This window comes from Mustelus asterias, chromosome 2, assembly GCF_964213995.1.
Source record: "Mustelus asterias chromosome 2, sMusAst1.hap1.1, whole genome shotgun sequence".
NCBI classification, from domain to species: Eukaryota; Metazoa; Chordata; class Chondrichthyes; order Carcharhiniformes; family Triakidae; genus Mustelus; species Mustelus asterias.
The window spans coordinates 122,961,726-122,986,259 of record NC_135802.1 but is presented as its reverse complement, the minus strand read 5'-3'; positions in this window follow the sequence as shown (position 1 = coordinate 122,986,259).

Below are 24,534 nucleotides of genomic sequence, written 5' to 3'. Positions count from 1 at the left end.
CACGCCCCTCTCACTCCGTCACACACACACACACGCCCCTCTCACTGCGTCACACACACGCCCCTCTCACTCCGTCACACACACACCCCTCTCACTCCGTCACACACAAGCCCCTCTCACTCCATCACACACAAGCCCCTCTCACTCGGTCACACACACACACGCCCCCTCACTCCTTCACACACACACACCCCTCTCACTCGGTCACACACACGTCCCTCTCACTCCTTCACACACACGCCCCTCTCACTCCGTCACACACACGCCCCTCTCACTCCGTCACACACAAGCCCCTCTCACTCCGTCACACACACACACGCCCCTCACTCCTTCACACACACACACCCCTCTCACTCCTTCACACACACACACCCCTCTCACTCCTTCACACACACGCCCCTCTCACTCCGACACACACACGCCCCTCTCACTCTTGTCACACACTCACGCCCCTCTCACTCCGTCACACACACGTCCTTCTCACTGCGTCACACACACACCTCTCACTCCGTCACACACCCACACCTCTCACTGCGTCACACACAAGCCCCTCTCACTCCGTCACACGCACGCCCCTCTCACTCCGTCACACACACGCCCCTCTCACTCCGTCACACACACGCCCCTCTCACTGCGTCACACACACGACCCTCTCACTCCGTCACACACACACGCACCTCTCACTCCGTCACACACACACCCCTCTCACTCGGTCACACACACGCCCCTCTCACTCCGTCACACACACACGTCTCTCTCACTCTGTCACACACAAGCCCCTCTCACTCCGTCACACACACGCCCCTCTCACTCCGTCACACACACACACCTCTCACTCCGTCACACACACGCCCCTCTCACTCCGTCACACACACTCCCGTCTCACTCCGTCACACACGCACACCCCTCTCACTCCATCACACACGCACACCCCTCTCACTCCATCACACACACACGCCCCTCTCACTCCGTCACACACACGCCCCTCTCACTCCGTCACACACACGCCCCTCTCACTCCGTCACACACACGCCCCTCTCACTCCGTCACACACACACACCCCTCTCACTCCGTCACACACACACACCCCTCTCACTCGGTCACACACACACACGCCCCTCTCACTCCTTCACACACACACACCCCTCTCACTCCTTCACACACACACCCCTCTCACTCCTTCACACACACCCCTCTCACTCCGTCACACACACGCCCCTCTCACTCCGTCACACACACGCCCCTCTCACTCCGTCACACACAAGCCCCTCTCACTCCGTCACACACACACACGCCCCTCTCACTCCTTCACACACACACCCCTCACTCCTTCACACACACACACCCCTCTCACTCCTTCACACACACGCCCCTCTCACTCCGACACACACACGCCCCTCTCACTCTTGTCACACACTCACGCCCCTCTCACTCCGTCACACACACGTCCTTCTCACTCCGTCACACACACACGCACCTCTCACTCCGTCACACACACACCCCTCTCACTCGGTCACACACACGCCCCTCTCACTCCGTCACACACACGTCTCTCTCCCTCCGTCACACACACTCCCCTCTCCCTCCGTCACACACACCCCCCTCTCACTCCGTCACACACACACGTCTCTCTCACTCTGTCACACACAAGCCCCTCTCACTCCATCACACACACGCCCCTCTCACTCCGTCACACACACACACCCCTCTCACTCCGTCACACACACACACGCCCCTCTCACTCCTTCACACACACACCCCTCTCACTCCGACACACACACGCCCCTCTCAATCTTGTCACACACTCACGCCCCTCTCACTCCGTCACACACACGTCCCTCTCACTCCGTCCCACACACGCCCCTCTCACTCCGTCACACACACGGCCCTCTCACTCCGTCACACACACACACACACGCCGCTCTCACTGCGTCACACACACGCCCCTCTCACTCCGTCACACACACACCCCTCTCACTCCGTCACACACACTCCCCTCTCACTGCGTCACACACACACCCCTCTCACTCCGTCACACACACACCCCTCTCACTCGGTCACACACACGTCCCTCTCACTCCGTCACACACACGTCTCTCTCACTCCGTCACACACACGCCCCTCTCACTCCGTCACACACAAGCCCCTCTCACTCCGTCACACACACGCTCCTCTCACTCCGTCACACACAAGCCCCTCTCACTCCGTCACACACTCACGCCCCTCTCACTCCGTCACAGACACGCCCCTCTCACTCCGTCACACACACGTCCCTCTCACTGCGTCACACACACGCCCCTCTCACTCCGTCACACACACGCCCCTCTCACTCCGTCACACACACACACACGCCCCTCCCACTGCGTCACACACACGCCCCTCTCACTCCGTCACACACACACCCTTCTCACTCGGTCACACACACGTCCCTCTCACTCCGTCACACACACGTCTCTCTCACTCCGTCACACACACGCCCCTCTCACTCCGTCACACACACACCCCTCTCACTCCGTCACACACACGTCCCTCTCACTCCGTCACACACACACCCCTCTCACTCTGTCACACACACCTCTCACTCCGTCACACACATACCCCTCTCACTCGGTCACACACACCCCTCTCACTCGGTCACACACACACACCCCTCTCACTCGGTCACACACACACCCCTCTCACTCGGTCACACACACCCCTCTCACTCGGTCACACACACACGCACCTCTCACTCCGTCACACACACACCCCTCTCACTCGGTCACACACACCCCTCTCACTCGGTCACACACACGTCCCTCTCACTCCGTCACACACACGTCCCTCTCACTCCGTCACACACACGTCTCTCTCACTCCGTCACACACACCCCCCTCTCACTCCGTCACACACACACGTCTCTCTCACTCTGTCACACACAAGCCCCTCTCACTCCTTCACACACACGCCCCTCTCACTCCGTCACACACACGTCCCTCTCACTCCGTCACACACACACCCCTCTCACTCGGTCACACACACGTCCCTCTCACTCCGTCACACACACGTCTCTCTCACTCCGTCACACACACCCCCCTCTCACTCCGTCACACACACATCCCTCTCACTCCGTCACACACACGTCCCTCTCACTCCGTCACACACACACCCCTCTCACTCTGTCACACACACGCACCTCTCACTCCGTCACACACACACCCCTCTCACTCGGTCACACACACCCCTCTCACTCGGTCACACACACACACACCTCTCACTCCGTCACACACACACCCCTCTCACTCGGTCACACACACCCCTCTCACTCGGTCACACACACACACCCCTCTCACTCCGTCACACACACGCACCTCTCACTCCGTCACACACACACCCCTCTCACTCGGTCACACACACGCCCCTCTCACTCCGTCACACACACGTCTCTCTCACTCCGTCACACACACGTCCCTCTCACTCCGTCACACACACACCCCTCTCACTCTGTCACACACACACCCCTCTCACTCGGTCACACACACACCCCTCTCACTCGGTCACACACACACACCCCTCTCACTCCGTCACACACACACCCCTCTCACTCGGTCACACACACCCCTCTCACTCGGTCACACACACACGCACCTCTCACTCCGTCACACACACACGTCTCTCTCACTCTGTCACACACAAGCCCCTCTCACTCCGTCACACACACACCCCTCTCACTCGGTCACACACACACGCCTCTCTCACTCTGTCACACACAAGCCCCTCTCAATCCGTCACACACACGCCCCTCTCACTCCGTCACACACACACGCCCCTCTCACTCCGTCACACACACACCCCTCTCACTCGGTCACACACACGTCCCTCTCACTCCGTCACACACACGTCTCTCTCACTCCGTCACACACACGCCCCTCTCACTCCGTCACACACACACGCCCCTCTCACTCCGTCACACACACACGCACCTCTCACTCCGTCACACACACACCCCTCTCACTCGATCACACACACGTCCCTCTCACTCCGTCACACACACGTCTCTCTCACTCCGTCACACACACGCCCCTCTCACTCGGTCACACACACGTCTCTCTCACTCCGTCACACACACGCCCCTCTCACTCCGTCACACACACCCCCCTCTCACTCCGTCACACACACGTCCCTCTCACTCCGTCACACACACGTCTCTCTCACTCCGTCACACACACCCCCCTCTCACTCCGTCACACACACACGTCTCTCTCACTCCGTCACACACACGTCCCTCTCACTCCGTCACACACACACACACGCCCCTCTCACTCCGTCACACACACACCCCTCTCACTCGGTCACACACACGTCCCTCTCACTCCGTCACACACACGCCCCTCTCACTCCGTCACACACACACACACACGCCCCTTTCACTCCGTCACACACACACACACGCCCCTCTCACTCCGTCACACACACACCCCTCTCACTCGGTCACACACACGTCCCTCTCACTCCGACACACACACGCCCCTCTCACTCCGTCACACACACACCCCTCTCACTCCATCACACACACACCCCTCTCACTCCGTCACACACACCCCCCTCTCACTCCGTCACACACACACGTCTCTCTCACTCTGTCACACACAAGCCCCTCTCACTCCGTCACACACGCACACCCCTCTCACTCCATCACACACGCACACCCCTCTCACTCCATCACACACACACGTCTCTCTCACTCTGTCACACACAAGCCCCTCTCACTCCGTCACACACAAGCCCCTCTCACTCCGTCACACACGCACACCCCTCTCACTCCGTCACACACACGCCCCTCTCACTCCGTCACACACACGCCCCTCTCACTCCGTCACACACACGCCCCTCTCACTCCGTCACACACACGCCCCTCTCACTCCGTCACACACACACACCCCTCTCACTCCGTCACACACACACGCCCCTCTCACTCCGTCACACACACGCCCCTCTCACTGCATCACACACACGGCCCTCTCACTCCGTCACACACACGCCCCTCTCACTCCGTCACACACACGCCCCTCTCACTCCGTCACACACACGCCCCTCTCACTCCGTCACACACACGCCCCTCTCACTCCGTCACACACACGCCCCTCTCACTCCGTCACACACACTCCCGTCTCACTCCGTCACACACGCACACCCCTTTCACTCCATCACACACGCACACCCCTCTCACTCCATCACACACACACGTCTCTCTCACTCTGTCACACACAAGCCCCTCTCACTCCGTCACACACACGCCCCTCTCACTCCGTCACACACACGCCCCTCTCACTCCGTCACACACACGCCCCTCTCACTCCGTCACACACAAGCCCCTCTCACTCCGTCACACACAAGCCCCTCTCACTCGGTCACACACACACACGCCCCTCTCACTCCTTCACACACACACACCCCTCTCACTCCTTCACACACACACCCCTCTCACTCCTTCACACACACGCCCCTCTCACTCCGTCACACACACGCCCCTCTCACTCCGTCACACACACACACGCCCCTCTCACTCCTTCACACACACACACCCCTCTCACTCCTTCACACACACGCCCCTCTCACTCCGACACACACACGCCCCTCTCACTCCGACACACACACGCCCCTCTCACTCCGACACACTCACGCCCCTCTCACTCCGTCACACACACGTCCTTCTCACTGCGTCACACACACACACCTCTCACTCCGTCACACACACACACCTCTCACTGCGTCACACACACGCCCCTCTCACTCCGTCACACGCACGCCCCTCTCACTCCGTCACACACACGCCCCTCTCACTGCGTCAGACACACGTCTCTCTCACTCCGTCACACACACACGTCTCTCTCACTCTGTCACACACAAGCCCCTCTCACTCCGTCACACACACACCCCTCTCACTCGGTCACACACACACGTCTCTCTCACTCTGTCACACACAAGCCCCTCTCACTCCGTCACACACACGCCCCTCTCACTCCGTCACACACGCACACCCCTCTCACTGCGTCACACACACGCCCCTCTCACTCCATCACACACACGCCCCTCTCACTCCGTCACACACACGCCCCTCTCACTCCGTCACACACACGCCCCTCTCACTCCGTCACACACACGCCCCTCTCAGTGTGTCACACACACGCCCCTCTCACTCCATCACACACACGCCCCTCTCACTCCTTCACACACACACACCCCTCTCACTCCTTCACACGCACGCCCCTCTCACTCCGTCACACACACGCCCCTCTCACTCCGTCACACACACGTCCCTCTCACTCCGTCACACACACGCCCCTCTCACTCCGTCACACACACGCCCCTCTCACTGCGTCACACACACGCACCTCTCACTCCGTCACACACAACCCCCTCTCACTCAGTCAGACACACTCCTCTCACTCCGTCACACACACACGCACCTCTCACTCCGTCACACACACACGCACCTCTCACTCCGTCACACACACACGCCCCTCTCACTCCGTCACACACACTCCTCTCACTCCGTCACACACACACGACCCTCTCACTCCGTCACACACACACGCACCTCTCACTCCGTCACACACACGACCCTCTCACTCCGTCACACACACACGCACCTCTCACTCCGTCACACACACACCCCTCTCACTCGGTCACACACACGTCCCTCTCACTCCGTCACACACACGTCTCTCTCACTCCATCACACACACTCCCGTCTCACTCCGTCACACACGCACACCCCTCTCACTCCATCACACACGCACACCCCTCTCACTCCATCACACACGCACGCCCCTCTCACTCCGTCACACACACACGCACCTCTCACTCCGTCACACACACACCCCTCTCACTCGGTCACACACACGTCCCTCTCACTCCGTCACACACACGTCTCTCTCACTCCATCACACACACTCCCGTCTCACTCCGTCACACACGCACACCCCTCTCACTCCATCACACACGCACACCCCTCTCACTCCGTCACACACACGCACCTCTCACTCCGTCACACACACACCCCTCTCACTCGGTCACACACACGCCCCTCTCACTCCGTCACACACACGTCTCTCTCACTCCGTCACACACACGTCCCTCTCACTCTGTCACACACACGCACCTCTCACTCCGTCACACACACACCCCTCTCACTCGGTCACACACACACCCCTCTCACTCCGTCACACACACACCCCTCTCACTCTGTCACACACACGCACCTCTCACTCCGTCACACACACACCCCTCTCACTCGGTCACACACACCCCTCTCACTCGGTCACACACACACACCCCTCTCACTCCGTCACACACACACCCCTCTCACTCGGTCACACACACCCCTCTCACTCGGTCACACACACACGCACCTCTCACTCCGTCACACACACACACACGCCCCTCTCACTCCGTCACACACACGCCCCTCTCACTCCGTCACACACACGCCCCTCTCACTCCGTCACACACACACGCACCTCTCACTCCGTCACACACACACCCCTCACACTCGGTCACACACACGTCCCTCTCACTCCGTCACACACACGTCTCTCTCACTCCGTCACACACACGCCCCTCTCACTCCGTCACACACACGTCTCTCTCACTCCGTCACACACACGCCCCTCTCACTCCGTCACACACACCCCCCTCTCACTCCGTTACACACACGTCCCTCTCACTCCGTCACACACACGTCTCTCTCACTCCGTCACACACACCCCCCTCTCACTCCGTCACACACACACGTCTCTCTCACTCCGTCACACACACGTCCCTCTCACTCCGTCACACGCACACCCCTCTCACTCCGTCACACGCACACCCCTCTCACTCCATCACACACACACGCCCCTCTCACTCCGTCACACACACACACACGCCCCTCTCACTCCGTCACACACACACCCCTCTCACTCGGTCACACACACGTCCCTCTCACTCCGTCACACACACGCCCCTCTCACTCCGTCACACACACACACACGCCCCTCTCACTCCGTCACACACACACACACGCCCCTCTCACTCCGTCACACACACACCCCTCTCACTCGGTCACACACACGTCCCTCTCACTCCGTCACACACACGCCCCTCTCACTCCGTCACACACACACCCCTCTCACTCCATCACACACACACCCCTCTCACTCCGTCACACACACCCCCCTCTCACTCCGTCACACACACACGTCTCTCTCACTCTGTCACACACAAGCCCCTCTCACTCCGTCACACACGCACACCCCTCTCACTCCATCACACACGCACACCCCTCTCACTCCATCACACACACACGTCTCTCTCACTCTGTCACACACAAGCCCCTCTCACTCCGTCACACACGCACACCCCTCTCACTCCGTCACACACACGCCCCTCTCACTCCGTCACACACACGCCCCTCTCACTCCGTCACACACACGCCCCTCTCACTCCGTCACACACACGCCCCTCTCACTCCGTCACACACACACCCCTCTCACTCCGTCACACACACACGCCCCTCTCACTCCGTCACACACACGCCCCTCTCACTGCATCACACACACGCCCCTCTCACTCCGTCACACACACGCCCCTCTCACTCCGTCACACACACGCCCCTCTCACTCCGTCACACACACGCCCCTCTCACTCCGTCACACACACGCCCCTCTCACTCCGTCACACACACTCCCGTCTCACTCCGTCACACACGCACACCCCTTTCACTCCATCACACACGCACACCCCTCTCACTCCATCACACACACACGTCTCTCTCACTCTGTCACACACAAGCCCCTCTCACTCCGTCACACACACGCCCCTCTCACTCCGTCACACACAAGCCCCTCTCACTCCGTCACACACAAGCCCCTCTCACTCGGTCACACACACACACGCCCCTCTCACTCCTTCACACACACACACCCCTCTCACTCCTTCACACACACACCCCTCTCACTCCTTCACACACACGCCCCTCTCACTCCGTCACACACACGCCCCTCTCACTCCGTCACACACAAGCCCCTCTCACTCCGTCACACACACGCCCCTCTCACTCCGTCACACACACGCCCCTCTCACTCCTTCACACACACACACCCCTCTCACTCCTTCACACACACGCCCCTCTCACTCCGACACACACACGCCCCTCTCACTCCGACACACACACGCCCCTCTCACTCCGACACACTCACGCCCCTCTCACTCCGTCACACACACGTCCTTCTCACTGCGTCACACACACACACCTCTCACTCCGTCACACACACACACCTCTCACTGCGTCACACACACGCCCCTCTCACTCCGTCACACGCACACCCCTCTCACTCCGTCACACACACGCCCCTCTCACTGCGTCAGACACACGTCTCTCTCACTCCGTCACACACACACGTCTCTCTCACTCTGTCACACACAAGCCCCTCTCACTCCGTCACACACACACACCTCTCACTCGGTCACACACACACGTCTCTCTCACTCTGTCACACACAAGCCCCTCTCACTCCGTCACACACACACCCCTCTCACTCGGTCACACACACACGTCTCTCTCACTCTGTCACACACAAGCCCCTCTCACTCCGTCACACACACGCCCGTCTCACTCCGTCACACACACGCCCCTCTCACTCCGTCACACACAAGCCCCTCTCACTCCATCACACACACGCCCCTCTCACTCGGTCACACACACACACCCCTCTCACTCCTTCACACACACGCCCCTCTCACTCCTTCACACACACACACCCCTCTCACTCCTTCACACACACGCCCCTCTCACTCCGACACACACACGCCCCTCTCACTCTTGTCACACACTCACGCCCCTCTCACTCCGTCACACACACGTCCCTCTCACTGCGTCACACACACACCTCTCACTCCGTCACACACACGCCCCTCTCACTCCGTCACACGCACGCCCCTCTAACTCCGTCACACACACACACACGCCCCTCTCACTGCATCACACACACGCCCCTCTCACTCCGTCACACGCACGCCCCTCTCACTCCGTCACACACACGCCCCTCTCACTCCGTCACACACACGCCCCTCTCACTGCGTCACACACACGCCCCTCTCACTCCATCACACACACGCCCCTCTCACTCCGTCACACACACCCCCCTCTCACTGCGTCACACACACGCCCCTCTCACTCCGTCACACACGCACACCCCTCTCACTGCGTCACACACACGCCCCTCTCACTCCATCACACACACGCCCCTCTCACTCCGTCACACACACGCCCCTCTCACTCCGTCACACACACGCCCCTCTCACTCCGTCACACACACGCCCCTCTCACTCCGTCACACACACGCCCCTCTCACTCCGTCACACACACTCCTCTCACTCCGTCACACACACACGACCCTCTCACTCCGTCACACACACACGCACCTCTCACTCCGTCACACACACGACCCTCTCACTCCGTCACACACACACGCACCTCTCACTCCGTCACACACACACCCCTCTCACTCGGTCACACACACGTCCCTCTCACTCCGTCACACACACGTCTCTCTCACTCCATCACACACACTCCCGTCTCACTCCGTCACACACGCACACCCCTCTCACTCCATCACACACGCACACCCCTCTCACTCCATCACACACGCACGCCCCTCTCACTCCGTCACACACACACGCACCTCTCACTCCGTCACACACACACCCCTCTCGGTCACACACACGTCCCTCTCACTCCGTCACACACACGTCTCTCTCACTCCATCACACACACTCCCGTCTCACTCCGTCACACACGCACACCCCTCTCACTCCATCACACACGCACACCCCTCTCACTCCATCACACACGCACGCCCCTCTCACTCCGTCACACACACACATCCCTCTCACTCCGTCACACACGCACATCCCTCTCACTCCGTCACACACGCACACCCCTCTCACTCCGTCACACATGCACACCCCTCTCACCCTGTCACACACACACACTCCTCTCACTCCGTCACACACACACACACCCCTCTCACTCCGTCACACACACACACCCCTCTCACTCCGTCACACACACACACCCCTCTCACTCCGTCACACGCACACACCCCTCTCACGCCGTCACACACACGCCCCTCTCACTCCGTCACACACACACACCCCTCTCACTCTTTCACACATAAACCTCCCTCTCAGTCCATCTCACACACCCACCCCTCTCGCTCTGTCACACACACGCACCTCTCACTCCGTCACACACACGACCCTCTCACTCCGTCACACACACACGCACCTCTCACTCCGTCACACACACACCCCTCTCACTCGGTCACACACACGCCCCTCTCACTCCGTCGCACACACGTCTCTCTCACTCCGTCACACACACGTCTCTCTCACTCCGTCACACACACACGTCTCTCTCACTCTGTCACACACACGCCCCTCTCACTCTTGTCACACACTCACGCCCCTCTCACTCCATCAGACACACACACGCCCCTCTCACTCCGTCACACACACGCCCCTCTCACTCCGTCACACACACGCCCCTCTCACTCCGTCACACACACGCCCCTCTCACTCCGTCACACACACGCCCCTCTCACTCCGTCACACACACACCCCTCACTCCATCACACATACACACACCACTGTCACTCCGTTACACACACGCCCCTCTCACTCCGTCACACACACTCCCGTCTCACTCCGTCACACACGCACACCCCTCTCACTCCATCACACACGCACACCCCTCTCACTCCATCACACACGCACACCCCTCTCACTCCGTCACACACACACATCCCTCTCACTCCGTCACACACGCACACCCCTCTCACTCCGTCACACATGCACACCCCTCTCACTCCATCACACACGCACACCCCTCTCACTCCGTCACACATGCACACCCCTCTCACCGTCACACACACACACTCCTCTCACTCCGTCACACACACACACACCCCTCTCACTCCGTCACACACACACACCCCTCTCACTCCGTCACACACACACACCCCTCTCACTCCGTCACACACACGCCCCTCTCACTCCGTCACACACACACACCCCTCTCACTCTTTCACACATAAACCTCCCTCTCAGTCCATCTCACACACCCACCATTCTCGCTCTGTCACACACACACCCCTCTCACTCCGTCACACACCCACCCCTCTCGCTCTGTCACACACACACACCCCTCTCACTCCGTCGCACACACACCCCTCTCACTCCGTCACACACACACACACACCCCTCATCTACCGGCTCATCCATCTAACTTGCATATCTTATTTTTTGTTATGTACATAAATGACATCGCTGAAAGCACGAGGGCAATGTTATGCAAGTTTGTTCCAAGGTTTGTAGGGTGGTTAATGGTGAAGATGGTTGTAATTTACAGCAAGATATAGATGGTTTGGTCAGATGAGCAGAGCAGTGGAAGATGGTACTTAACCCTACTAAGTGCGAGATTATGCACTTTGGAAGAAGAAACAAGACGAGGGAGAATTTAATGAATGGCAGGATACTGGGTAAGCTTCAGGAACAGATAGGTCTTGGGGTACTTATTCACAGATCTCTGAAGTTGGTAGAGCATGTGAATAGGATAGTTCAGCTTTCATTAGTTGTGACATAGACTGTAAGAGGAAGGAGGTAATATTGGAGCTGTTCAGATGTTGATTAAGCTACAGCTGGAGTACTGCGTACAGTTCTGGTCACCACACTACAGGAATGATGTGATTGCACTTGAAAGGGTACAGAGGAGATTCACCAGGGTGTTGCCTGGGATGGAGCGTTTGAGCTATAAGGAGAGTCTAGGTAGGCTTGGGTTGTTTTCTTTAGAGCAGAGAAGGCTGAGGGGGTGCGGCGTCCGATTATGAGGAGTATGGACAGGCTGAGTAGGGAACAGCTATTCCCCTTGATTTCGGGGTCAATCACAAGGGGACATAGAGCAAAGGGACAGGCGATTCAGAGGATATTTGAGGATAAGTTTTTCTGCTCAGAGGGTGGTGGGAATTAGTGGAGGCTGAAAACCTTACAAACATTAAGAAATATTTGGATGAGCACTTGAAGTATCATAACATTCAAGGATATGGGACAAGTGCAGGAAAATGGGATTAGTGTGCCTTCAGTGGCAATTATTGTTGGTACAGACTCAATGGGCCTTTTCTGCATCATATGACTCTCTATCTTTGCACTGTGGGAGCACCCAGAGGAAACCCACAGTTACAGGCAGAATGTGCAAACCCAAGGTCCCTGGCACTCTGAGGCAGCAGTGCTATCCATTGTGTCACCATGCCACCGATGTACACTACAAACAGCAAGGGACCCAGCACCAATTCCTGCAGTACACCACTGGACACAGGCTCCAGTCACAAAAATAATCTTCAACCATCATCCTCTGCCTTCTGCCACGAAACCAATTTTGGATCGAATTTGCCCTGGATTCCATGGGCTCTTTCTTACCTTCTTGGTTATTTTTTAACCATATTATTTTTCAATTACGTTTTTTATCCTCTTACCCTGTTTCCAACATCTTATAACCAACATTTTGATTTGGTGCAAAAGTCATCCTTGTTGCCAACAATTCCACTGCTTCATACAAAGTTAATAAATACAAGACATTGCACATAATCCTTACTCAGTTGGTGAGAGAGGACCCGTGAGCTTTTCTTCATGGTATCATCTGCTCAAGCTTGTCCTCCACTTTACTCATAATTCACTCTAGAAATTAAAATGAAACACCTGTTACTCAGCATGTAAAAAGGATTTAGACAGTTTTACATGGGTAAGTTGAGCATAGAGGGATATGGGCCAAATGCGGGCAATTGGGACTAGCTTAGTGGTGAAAACTGGGCGGCATGGACAGGTTGGGCCGAAGGGCCTGTTTCCATACTGTAAACATCAATGCCTGTATGACTCTATGGAATTATGTAACCAAGTTCAACGTCACCTCCAAAATCTCCACCATGAAAATACTAACGCTTCAGTTCCTAGGGTCTACAATCTTGGAGAATGTTAGAAGGTTGAAAAGGAAACTTATTGATTTCTGTACAAAGAATATATCAAGCTAATTCTCATCCTTGTGTTCAAATTTTTCCATCCTTTCCTACCTCTGAAATCTCTTCCAATCCTTCCCTGATTGCTCTCCAATTCTATTTTCAAGTTTGCTGACGACACCACCATAGTGGGTCAGATCTCAAACAATGACGAGACAGAGTACGGGAATGAGATAGAGAATCTGATGAACTAGTGCAGCGACAATAATCTCTCCCTCAATGTCAACAAAATGAAGGAGATTGTCATTGACTTCAGGAAGCATAAAGGAGAACATGCCCCTGTCTACATCAACAGGGACGAAGTAGAAATGGTCGAGAGCTTCAAGTTTTTAGGTGTCCAAATCACCAACAACCTGTCCTGGTCCCCCCATGCCGACACTATAGTTAAGAAAGCCCACCAACGTCTCTACTTTCTCAGAAGACTAAGGAAACTTGGCATGTCCACTACGACTCTCACCAACTTTTAAAGATGCACAATAGAAAGCATTCTTTCTGGTTGTATCACAGCTTGGTATGGCTCCTGCTCTGCTCAAGACCGCAATAATGTACAAAGGATTGTGAATGAAGCCCAGTCTATCATGCAAACCAGCTTTCCATTCATTGACACTGTCTACACTTATTCGGAAAAGCAGCCAGCATAATTAAGGACCCCTCGCACCCTGGACATTCTCTCTTCCACCTTCTACCGTCAGGAAAATGACACAAAAGTCTGAGGTCACATACCAACCGACTCAAGAACAGCTTCCCTGTTGCCAACAGACTTTTGAATGGACCTATGTGGTGATATAAACAGGGCCTAGTTTTAAGGCTGATAAAATTGGATATCCTAAACTAATGAATTGGGCATATTGAAATCAAACACAGTCAAACCTCAGGCAGGCCAATTATACAAATACACAGACATGTCTGTGCCTGACCCATCAACCACCCACCAAAGGTCATTTGCACTCTACTGAGACTTAGCAGGAGATCATGGCACCTCATTGAAATGCACCGGCCTATTGCTAGAAGCCCAGATCGGGCTAGGCTTTCTGTCACCAAGAGTTCCTGTAGATACCTTATGTGGTAACAAGTTCAACAACATGGAGATGGACACCTGGGGGGCGGACCCTGGTGTCCTGTCAGGCAGACATCAAGAAACCCACTGGGTATCGGAACCCCTTCCTGGGACCTCATTGGCCGGAAGCCAGAGAGATTTCTGGAAAGGCAAGCAGGCTGGGGGATAAAGGGACACACTTTGAGAGACCAGCAGCGAAGACTCGACGAAGGAGGCGGCCTTGCCCATCCGGAAGACTGACCAGAGAAGGAAGGAAGAAGCTGCCATCGAGATCCACCTTCGTGATGACGGACCAGAGGGACTCAGAGAATCGGGCCTGCAGTTCAACCAAACCATCTTTACGGGTAGTATACTTGAATCTGCTGGGGTATCCTCTTGTTTTATGTGGGTAATTTAAGGGTTAATGTTATTATTAATAAACTTGTTGAACCTTTACTTGTGTTTGTCCTTTGTCCATCTTGCAACTAAGGACACCGGGGTAAAACCTTGGGAGTAAGCAAACTGGTCGAAAGTATCTGAGAATTAACAGGTACAACAGTGGCACCCCAGATGGGACTTCGATAAGAAGTAATACGTTGCTCCGAAGTCGAACCTTCAACCCGGTATTCTCCAACACTCCGCCTGAGCCTGAATTAAGAGGGCAGATGCCCCACATGACGGCCAGTCTTAAGTGAGTGAAGGACTAATACAGATTCAACCAGTAAATTGGGCCATAAACCCGGAGTCTGTAACACAAGGTGGACAAACTGTGTAGTCAGAACTAGAACAGTCTAGGGAATTTGGGTAAAATCTACAGGAGGGAATTTAGTGAAAACCGGACCCCTACCCCAATCCCTTACCTATACTCAAGTGACGAATCCCTAAAGGAAATAATTATGGCCAGTCATGCTGCATGGGAGGACCTCTGGGATTGGGGTTCAAATGTCCAAATCCACCCATGGGTCCGCATTCTGTCACAACTGGCCGTAATAGGAATCCTACTTATGATAGTGTACCTAACCATCCTCACATTTAAGTTCACCCGATGGAAGACCGCGCGCATACAACAATTGGAAGCGGAGGTAAACACACGAGAGGAAAGGAACCAAATTAACATGATACACATGAGCCAATTCCAGGCTCAATGTGATAAAGCCTACCTAAAGGCACAGCGTGCTGTCCGTGAGAGAGAGGCTGCGCTGCAACAGGTAGAGGAAGTTAAACGTAAATGCAGCGACCTACAGGCTGCAGTAAAAGTTTTGCACCAAGCAGGAAAAGTAAATACAGCCTGCGCAACAGACCACTCCAAATGCCTGCGCGAGATTGAAGATTTAAAATCACAACTAGCCATAAAAAGGGGTGGGGGGATTTAGAAGAGGATGCCTGCCATTATGCAACAGCTAGCGTTACTGCCGACTGGGGACCCCCACCTCCCTTCCCCGTAGTGGAACCAACGGCACCACCTAATCCGGCCCCCATCTGGGGAAACTCAGTCTCAGCTCCTAGTCCTTTTACCATCCCAAAAAGCCCAGTCACTAATCCGGTTCCTGTACCAATGAATCCGGTCACCACCCAACGACAGGACGGACAGAACCACAATGTGACTTATGTAACTCCATACACCATGACACAGCTTACTGACATAGCTAAAGTGATTGGAGTATTTGAACCCTCCGGGGATCCACATGCTCTCTTTGACCAGGTCACCCAATATTGTGTTTTAAACGGCCTAGACGAGGCAGAAGAGGTTAAATTTATTCTGTTATGTTTAAGTCCTGCCATCCATTCCGCCCTACCCGAACCCCAGAACGTGGCCGGGGGAACCCTACCAGAAATGAAGGCAGCCGCTCTGGCCGCCATAGGCTACCCGGTACAAGGCTTAAACAACTGCCAACAAAAGCGAGGGGAACACTCGACAGCCTATGCTGGCCGACTATGGAACCAATTTGTTGCAGTTTTCGGCCAATTAAATCGAGTCCAATTAAATGCACACCACCGGTCCACATGGATCCGGACCCTGATTGCACACGCCACCGAGGGGAGTCGGAAAGCTTGTGAGAATTTTGACCCTGATGATAATACTCATACAGAAGCCTGGGCCATCCGCAAAATGACTCGTGTGTGGGAACGGGAAGTCAGACAAACAGACACCCCCAAGCCCACAAAACACGGAAAGATGAACCCAATCCACACAGACCTGGCCCCGGTTTGGCGTAACGAAGGGGTGGTGGAAACAGGGGACCGGGAAACTTACCCCCATTTCCCCGTGCCAATCATCGACACAGAAAACCGCAGCCCCGCACAGAACCCCGATATATTCCCAACCCCAGGTACAGGGAACAAGATAAAACCAAGCCCAGATATGCACCCCCACAAGCACAGTGTCATAACTGTGGGCAACCCAACCATTTTGCCCGGGACTGTAGGGCACCACCAAATTTCAGGGGACCAGCAAACCCCGCACACCCATACACCCCTGCTGATCGCCGACACAGGGAACCACAAGGCCGCACAGGACATAGGCCCAACCCCCGACACCGAGAACGATATAGAGCTGAGCCCAGAGGCCCACGCCCACAAGCACAGTGTTATACCTGCGGGCAACCCAACCATTTCGCCCGGGAATGTAGGGCACCACACAACTACCCCACACGACCATCTCAGCGGTTCCCCGATGATGGACCCCGACCCATGCCCCTTGAAGGACCGGCCCGTCAAGCAGCTATAACCCCCACATTCCTGGCAGATAACCTAACCTATGGTGGGGAGCCCCATGAATGCCAGGTTCCGGCAATAAAAGACCCCAAGGGGCCATTTTTGCCAAAACAAAAGGGGGGAGGAGCCAGGGGAATCAGCCAAACCCAGGCTCAGGACAGTTTAAAAAATGTTGTAGATGGGACATCCATGGTGGAAGAGGGAAACGGGAGGACAGGATGTGGGATATACGTGGAAGACCAAGAAGGCCAGCCCCTCGGTATAAGGTCATGGTAGACCACAAGAAAGCCGGGTGGTATCATATGAACCAAATGAAGGCATTCGGCTCCCAGCAAAATTTTCACCAATACCATGTCACCCTGGAAGGAGTCTTTGAGTCACAAGGAAGCCCCAACCCTCACCCCACAGCACCGGACCTCAACCACGGTCCACAAACTGTACCCCAGGTTATCAACCCTCACCCCACAGCACCGGACCTAAACCACGGTCCACAACCTGTACCCCAGGTTATCAACCCCCACCCAGTATCCCCAGGAACAGCACACGCAACCTCGGTCCCCACCCCAATTTACAGGGCTTCAGGAATAAAACCCCGGCCCAGGAGACCCCGACAGAAAGGATGGGGAACCCGCAAACCTTACCCCCTGTGGCGCCCCTGGTACCGGGACTCCCAGAACCGTTTGACCCGGCACTCACCACCAGAGGTGGTAATGCAGTGGGTACCTGGCAGCCAAAGCCCGCCCATATAGGTTCCCTCCACTAAGAAAGAATCAGGACATCACAGTCCAGATTGTAAATAGCTTTATCCGTCCACTCCACGCATCACCCAATTGAAAAGGGTTTCTTATCTGCCCACGTTATACTGCGTCATAATTTTCCGACACACCAGTTTGGTTGTGGGATGAAGAATCTATTGTTATACTGTGCCATAATCCTCCAACAACAAGGACACATGCCACATTGCAGAATAAAAGACTTGATTTAGATGCAGCAAAAGCAAGACTGAAGGCGGCAAAGGTCTCAGAGGCCCGTTCAGCAGCAGAACAGGAAATGCGAATTACACAAAGTGAATTTGATCGCCAGGCAGAGATCAGAAGACTTTTGTTTGAAGGAATTAGCAGTACACATGCTCATCACCTTCGTTGCCTGCATGACTATGTTGATGCCCAGTTGACCTACTATGCTCAGTGTTACCAGTGTATGGTTGATTTACAGAAGCAACTTGGAAGTTTTCCAACCACGTTTTCTTCCAACAACAATCAGACTCCTCCGGCTTCCCTATCGTCCTGAGGAATTTCTGCAAAAACTTGGACTTGGCAAGGGCCATCCGACACCGGGAGAGGCTCTACAATCAAGAGCCTTGATACTCTCCCATCTGTATTTAATATGTATAATCACTTGTCATTTTGTACTGTTTATTGCTTTGTTTTGTATATACCTGATTGATGTATTGTTTCTTATTGTTTTTTTAATTATTTTACTGCTTATTGCTTTGTTTTGTATATACACAATTGACATATTGTTTCTTATTGTTTTTTTAATTATTTTACTGCTTATTGCTTTGTTTGGTATATACCCGATTGATGTATTGTTTCTTATTGTTTTTTAAATTATTTTACTTCATTTAAATTTGTTGGTACTATTGTGGGTTAGGGATGATAGTCAACCCCAGATTCGGGGTACTTGCTTGTTGAGATGGTTTGGTGAGAATTGTGTGATCCGGTTCGCTGACGCTCATTGGATCAAGAGGAGGGAATGTGGTGATATGAAAAGGGCCTAGTTTTAAGGCTGATAAAATTGGATATCCTAAACTAACGAATTGGGCATATTGAAATCAAACAGAGTCAAACCTCAGGCAGGCCAATTATACAAATACACAGACGTGCCTGACCCATTAACCACCCACCAAAGGTCATTTGCACTCTACTGAGACTTAGCAGGAGATCATGGCACCTCATTGAAATGCATCGGCCTATTGTTAGAAGCCCAGATCGGGCTAGGCTTTCTGTCACCAAGAGTTCCTGTAGATACCTTATCTGATAACAAGTTCAACAGCATGGAGATGGACACCTGGGGGGCGGACCCCGGTGTCCTGTCAGGCAGACATCAAGAAACCCACTGGGTATTGGAACCCCCTCCTGGGACCTCATTGGCCGGAAGCCAGAGAGATTTCTGGAAAGGCTGGAGGATAAAGGGACACACTTTGAGAGACCAGCAGCAAAGACTCGACGAAGGAGGCGGCCTTGCCCATTCAGAAGACTGACCGAAGGAGGAAGGAAGGAAGAAGCTACCATCGAGACTCACCTTCGTGATGACGGACCAGAGGGACTCAGAGAATCGGGCCTACAGTTCAACCAAACCATCTTTACGGGTAGTATACTTGAATCTGCTGGGGTATCCTCTTGTTTTACATGAGTAATTTAAGGGTTAATAGTGTTATTATTAATAAACTTGGTGAACCTTTACTTGTGTTTGTCCTTTGTCCATCTTTCATAGAAACCCTACAGTACAGAAAGAGGCCATTGGGCCCATCGAGTCTGCACCGACCACAATCCCACCCAGGCCCTACCCCCATATCCCTACATATTTTACCCGCTAATCCCTCTAATCTACGCATTCCAGGACACTAAGGGGCAATTCAGCATGGTCAATCAACCTAACCCGCACATCTTTGGACTGTGGGAGGAAACCGGAGCACCCGGAGGAAACCCACGCAGACATGAGGAGAATGTGCAAACTCCACACAGACAGTGACCCAAGCCGGGAATCAAACCCAGGTCCCTGGAGCTGTGAAGCAGCAGTGCTAACCACTGTGCTACCATGTCGCCCAAATATCTTGCAAATAAGGACACCGGGGTAAAACCTTGAAGTAAACTGGTTGAAAGTATCTCAGAATTAACAGGTACAACACCTACCTCGCACTAAATTGATCTTACTGTACACCCTAGCTGTGACTGTAACTCTACATTCTGCATTCTCTCCTTTCCTTCCCTATGAACGGTATGCTTTGTCTGTATAGCATACAAGAAGCAATACTTTTCACCATATGCTAATATATGTGACAATAATAAATCAAATCAAAATCAAGGTAGAGGAACTGACAGTGCAAATTAAGATAAATGGATATGATCTTATGACCATTACGGAGACATGGGGCCCTATTTTACCATTTTGATTCTAAGTGCTGGGCAGATTTGAAACTGAGAGTGTTTCAGATCCGACTTTTAGACCCGTTCTCAGGCACTCCCATACACACTCTGCCTGCAAAAATATCAGCGATTCTGAATCGTGCTGCACAAGCCTGTGGGCGGGGCCAAACGCGCCCAAAACCCTGCAGCTCCGATCGACACCTCCAACTGCGCATGCACAGGAAGGAAAATGCTACTCCCCTGCCATATCCCTCCTGGGCCGGATAATGCCTCTCCCTGGCCTCCCACAGACATTGCCTCACCCCCACAACATTACTGACCCCCTTATCCCCCCCAGCCAGACCGATCGCAGGGCCCTCCCCCTTCCCCCGCACCCAGACCAAATGTGGGCCCCTCCCCCCTTCTCCCCTATTGATCACAGACGTAGAAGATATCGAAGACAGAAGCAGGAGGAGGCCATTTGGCCCTTCAAGCCTGCTCCGCCATTCATTAAGATCATGGCTGATCATCCAACTCAATAGCCTAATCCTGCTTTATCCCCCATAGAAACATAGACAGACATCTCAGGCAGAGTGACAGCAGACCCCCTTTCCCTCCACCAATCTCAGGCAGACTGCCAGCAGACACAGCTTCCGCCCTCCTCCCACCGATCTCAAGCAGAGATCCGTTGGATGCTTGGCACCTACCTCCTCACTAAGTGGAGCGCCCAAATTGGACTTTTATGGAGCATGTCTGTTTTGCGCCGATTCTGGATGGGCGAACGTGGTGGTGGTGAGGGGGGGGGGGGGGGTGTGGTGTGTGTGTGTGTGTGTGCCAGTAAAGTTGGGCATGCAGCCCATTAAGTTAATTTAAATGCCTGCAAATGCATTTAAATGGCTGTCGCTTTGGGTGAAGTTCCGATTGTGGCCATTTTCGGGCCTTGGTAAAGGGGGAATCGGCAGGAGGCAGGCATGGATCGTGCTACTCACCTAATGCCCGACTTTACCAAGTTTTCGCAACTGAAAACGGGCGCAACACATTGTAAAATCGGGCCCATTTTCAAAAGGAGATCAAAACTGGGAACTTAATATCCAGGGATATTTGACATTTTGGAACGACAGGAAGGAAAAGATGGTGGGGGTAGCACTGTTAATAAGAGATGAAATGAGGTCAGTTGTGAGAGATGGTCTAGGCTCGATGGAAGGTGGGATTTTACGATCTTGCTTGGGCGCGATCGGAAAATTCTGCCCAAGTCCAACGGAGATTTCCATTCTGCAAGCCTCACATTCCCAGATTCCAGGGCGGGTGAGGCGGTAAAATTCTGCCGTAATGTCCATTTGGATGGAGATAAAAAACAGATACAGATGATATCGGTTGGAGTCATGTATAGGTTATGGGGAAAAAGCAAGATTTAGGCCATTGAGTTGGATGATCAGCCATAATTTTAATGAATGGCAGAGCAAGCTCGAAGGGCCAAATGGAGTCCTCCTGCTCCTATCTTCTATGTTCTGTGTTTCTATAGACCCCCCAAACAGAAGCCACCCTGTAGAAAAAGGTACTAATCAGCAAATGATAGGAGAATGCAAAAAGAATAGAGCAATAATTATGGGTGACTTTAATGTTCATGTTGATTGGGTAAATCAATGTGGAAAGGGTATCAATGACAATGAATTTGTACAGTGCATCAGGGATAATTTCTGAGAGCTATGTGTCATAGAGCCAAACAGGGAACAGGCTATCTTGGATCTAGCAAGGGGTAATGAGGTAGGTAAAGAGAAGGACTTGGTGGATGATGAGTCTAGGAAAGGGTGTGTAGATAGTTTGAGTCATGTTGAGATCAAAAAGGAGGTGAATCATAGAATCCCACAGTGCAGAAAGAGGCCATTCGGCCCATCGAGTCTGCACCAACCACAATCCCACCCAGGCCCTACCCCTATATCCCTACATAGGTATTGGGGTTCCTGAGAAACATTAAGTAGACAAGTCCCCAGGGCCTGATGGGATATACCCCAGAATACTGAGAGAGGCAAGGGAGGAAATTGCTGGGGCCTTGAGAGAAATCTTTGTATCCTCACTGGCTAAAGGGGAGGTCACAGTTAGAAATCTAACAAAACCAGGTTAAAGTCCAACAGGTTTATTTGGTAGCAAATGCCACTAGCTTTCAGAGCGTGCTGCTCCTTCGTCAGGTGGAGTGAGAGATCTGCTCACAAACAGGGCACACAGAGACACAAACTCAATTTACAGAAGAATGATTGGAATGCGATTCTTTACAGCTAATCAAGTCTTAAAGGTACAGACAATGTGAGTGGAGAGAGCATTAAGCACAGGTTAAAGAGATGTGTATTGTCGCCAGACAGGACAGTAAGTGAGATTTTGCAAGTCCAGACAAATTGTGGGGGTTACAGATAGTGTGACATGAACCCAAGATCTCAGTTCAGGCCATCCTCATTTGTGCGGAACATAGATATCAGTCTCTGCTCAGCGACTCTGCGTTGTCGTGTGTCGTGAAGGCCGCCTCGGAGAATGCTTACCCGAAAATCAGAGGCCGAATGCCCGTGACCGCTGAAGTGCTCCCCCACAGGAAGAGAACAGTCTTGCCTGGTGATTTTCGAGCGGTGTTCATTCATCCGTTGTCGCAACGTCTGCATGGTTTCCCCAATGTACCATGCCTCGGGACATCCTTTCCTGCAGCGTATCAGGTAGACAACGTTGGCCGAGTTGCAAGAGTAGGTACCGTGTACCTGGTGGATGGTGTTCTCACGCGAGATGAGAGCATCCGTGTCGATGATCCGGCTCGTCTTCCAGAGGTTGCTGTGGCAGGGTTGTGTGGTGTCGTGGTCACTGTTCTCCTGAAGGCTGGGTAGTTTGCTGCGGACAATGGTCTGTTTGAGGTTGTGTGGTTGTTTGAAGGCAAGAAGTGGGGGTGTGGGGATGGCCTTGGCGAGATGTTCGTCTTCATCAATGACATGTTGAAGGCTCCGGAGGAGATGTCGTAGCTTCTCCGCTCCGGGGAAGTACTGGACGACGAAGGGTACTCTGTCCGCCATGTCCCGTGTTTGTCTTCTGAGGAGGTCGATGCGGTTTTTCACTGTGGCGCGTCGGAACTGTCGATCGGCGAGGAACACTACAGACAGTTACCCGCAGATCCGACCAAAGAACACACCCGTCAACTCAACACTCCGATCAAGACCTTTGACCCGGTCGTTCAGAACACCCTCCGTGCTCTCATCCCACATACTCCCTGCGTTGGAGATCTCTACTACCTCCCGAAGATACACAAGGCAAACACACCCGGCCGCCCCATCGTATCAGGCAATGGGACCCTGTGCGAGAACCTCTCCGGCTACGTCGAGGGCATCCTGAAACCCATTGTACAAAGAACCCCCAGCTTTTGTCACGACACTACGGACTTCCTACAGAAACTTAGCACACATGGAGCAGTTGAACCAGGAGCGCTCCTCGTCACAATGGATGCCTCAGCACTCTACACCAGCATCCCCCACGATGATGGCATTGCTGCAACTGCCTCAGTACTCAACGCTGACAACTGCCAGTTTCCAGATGC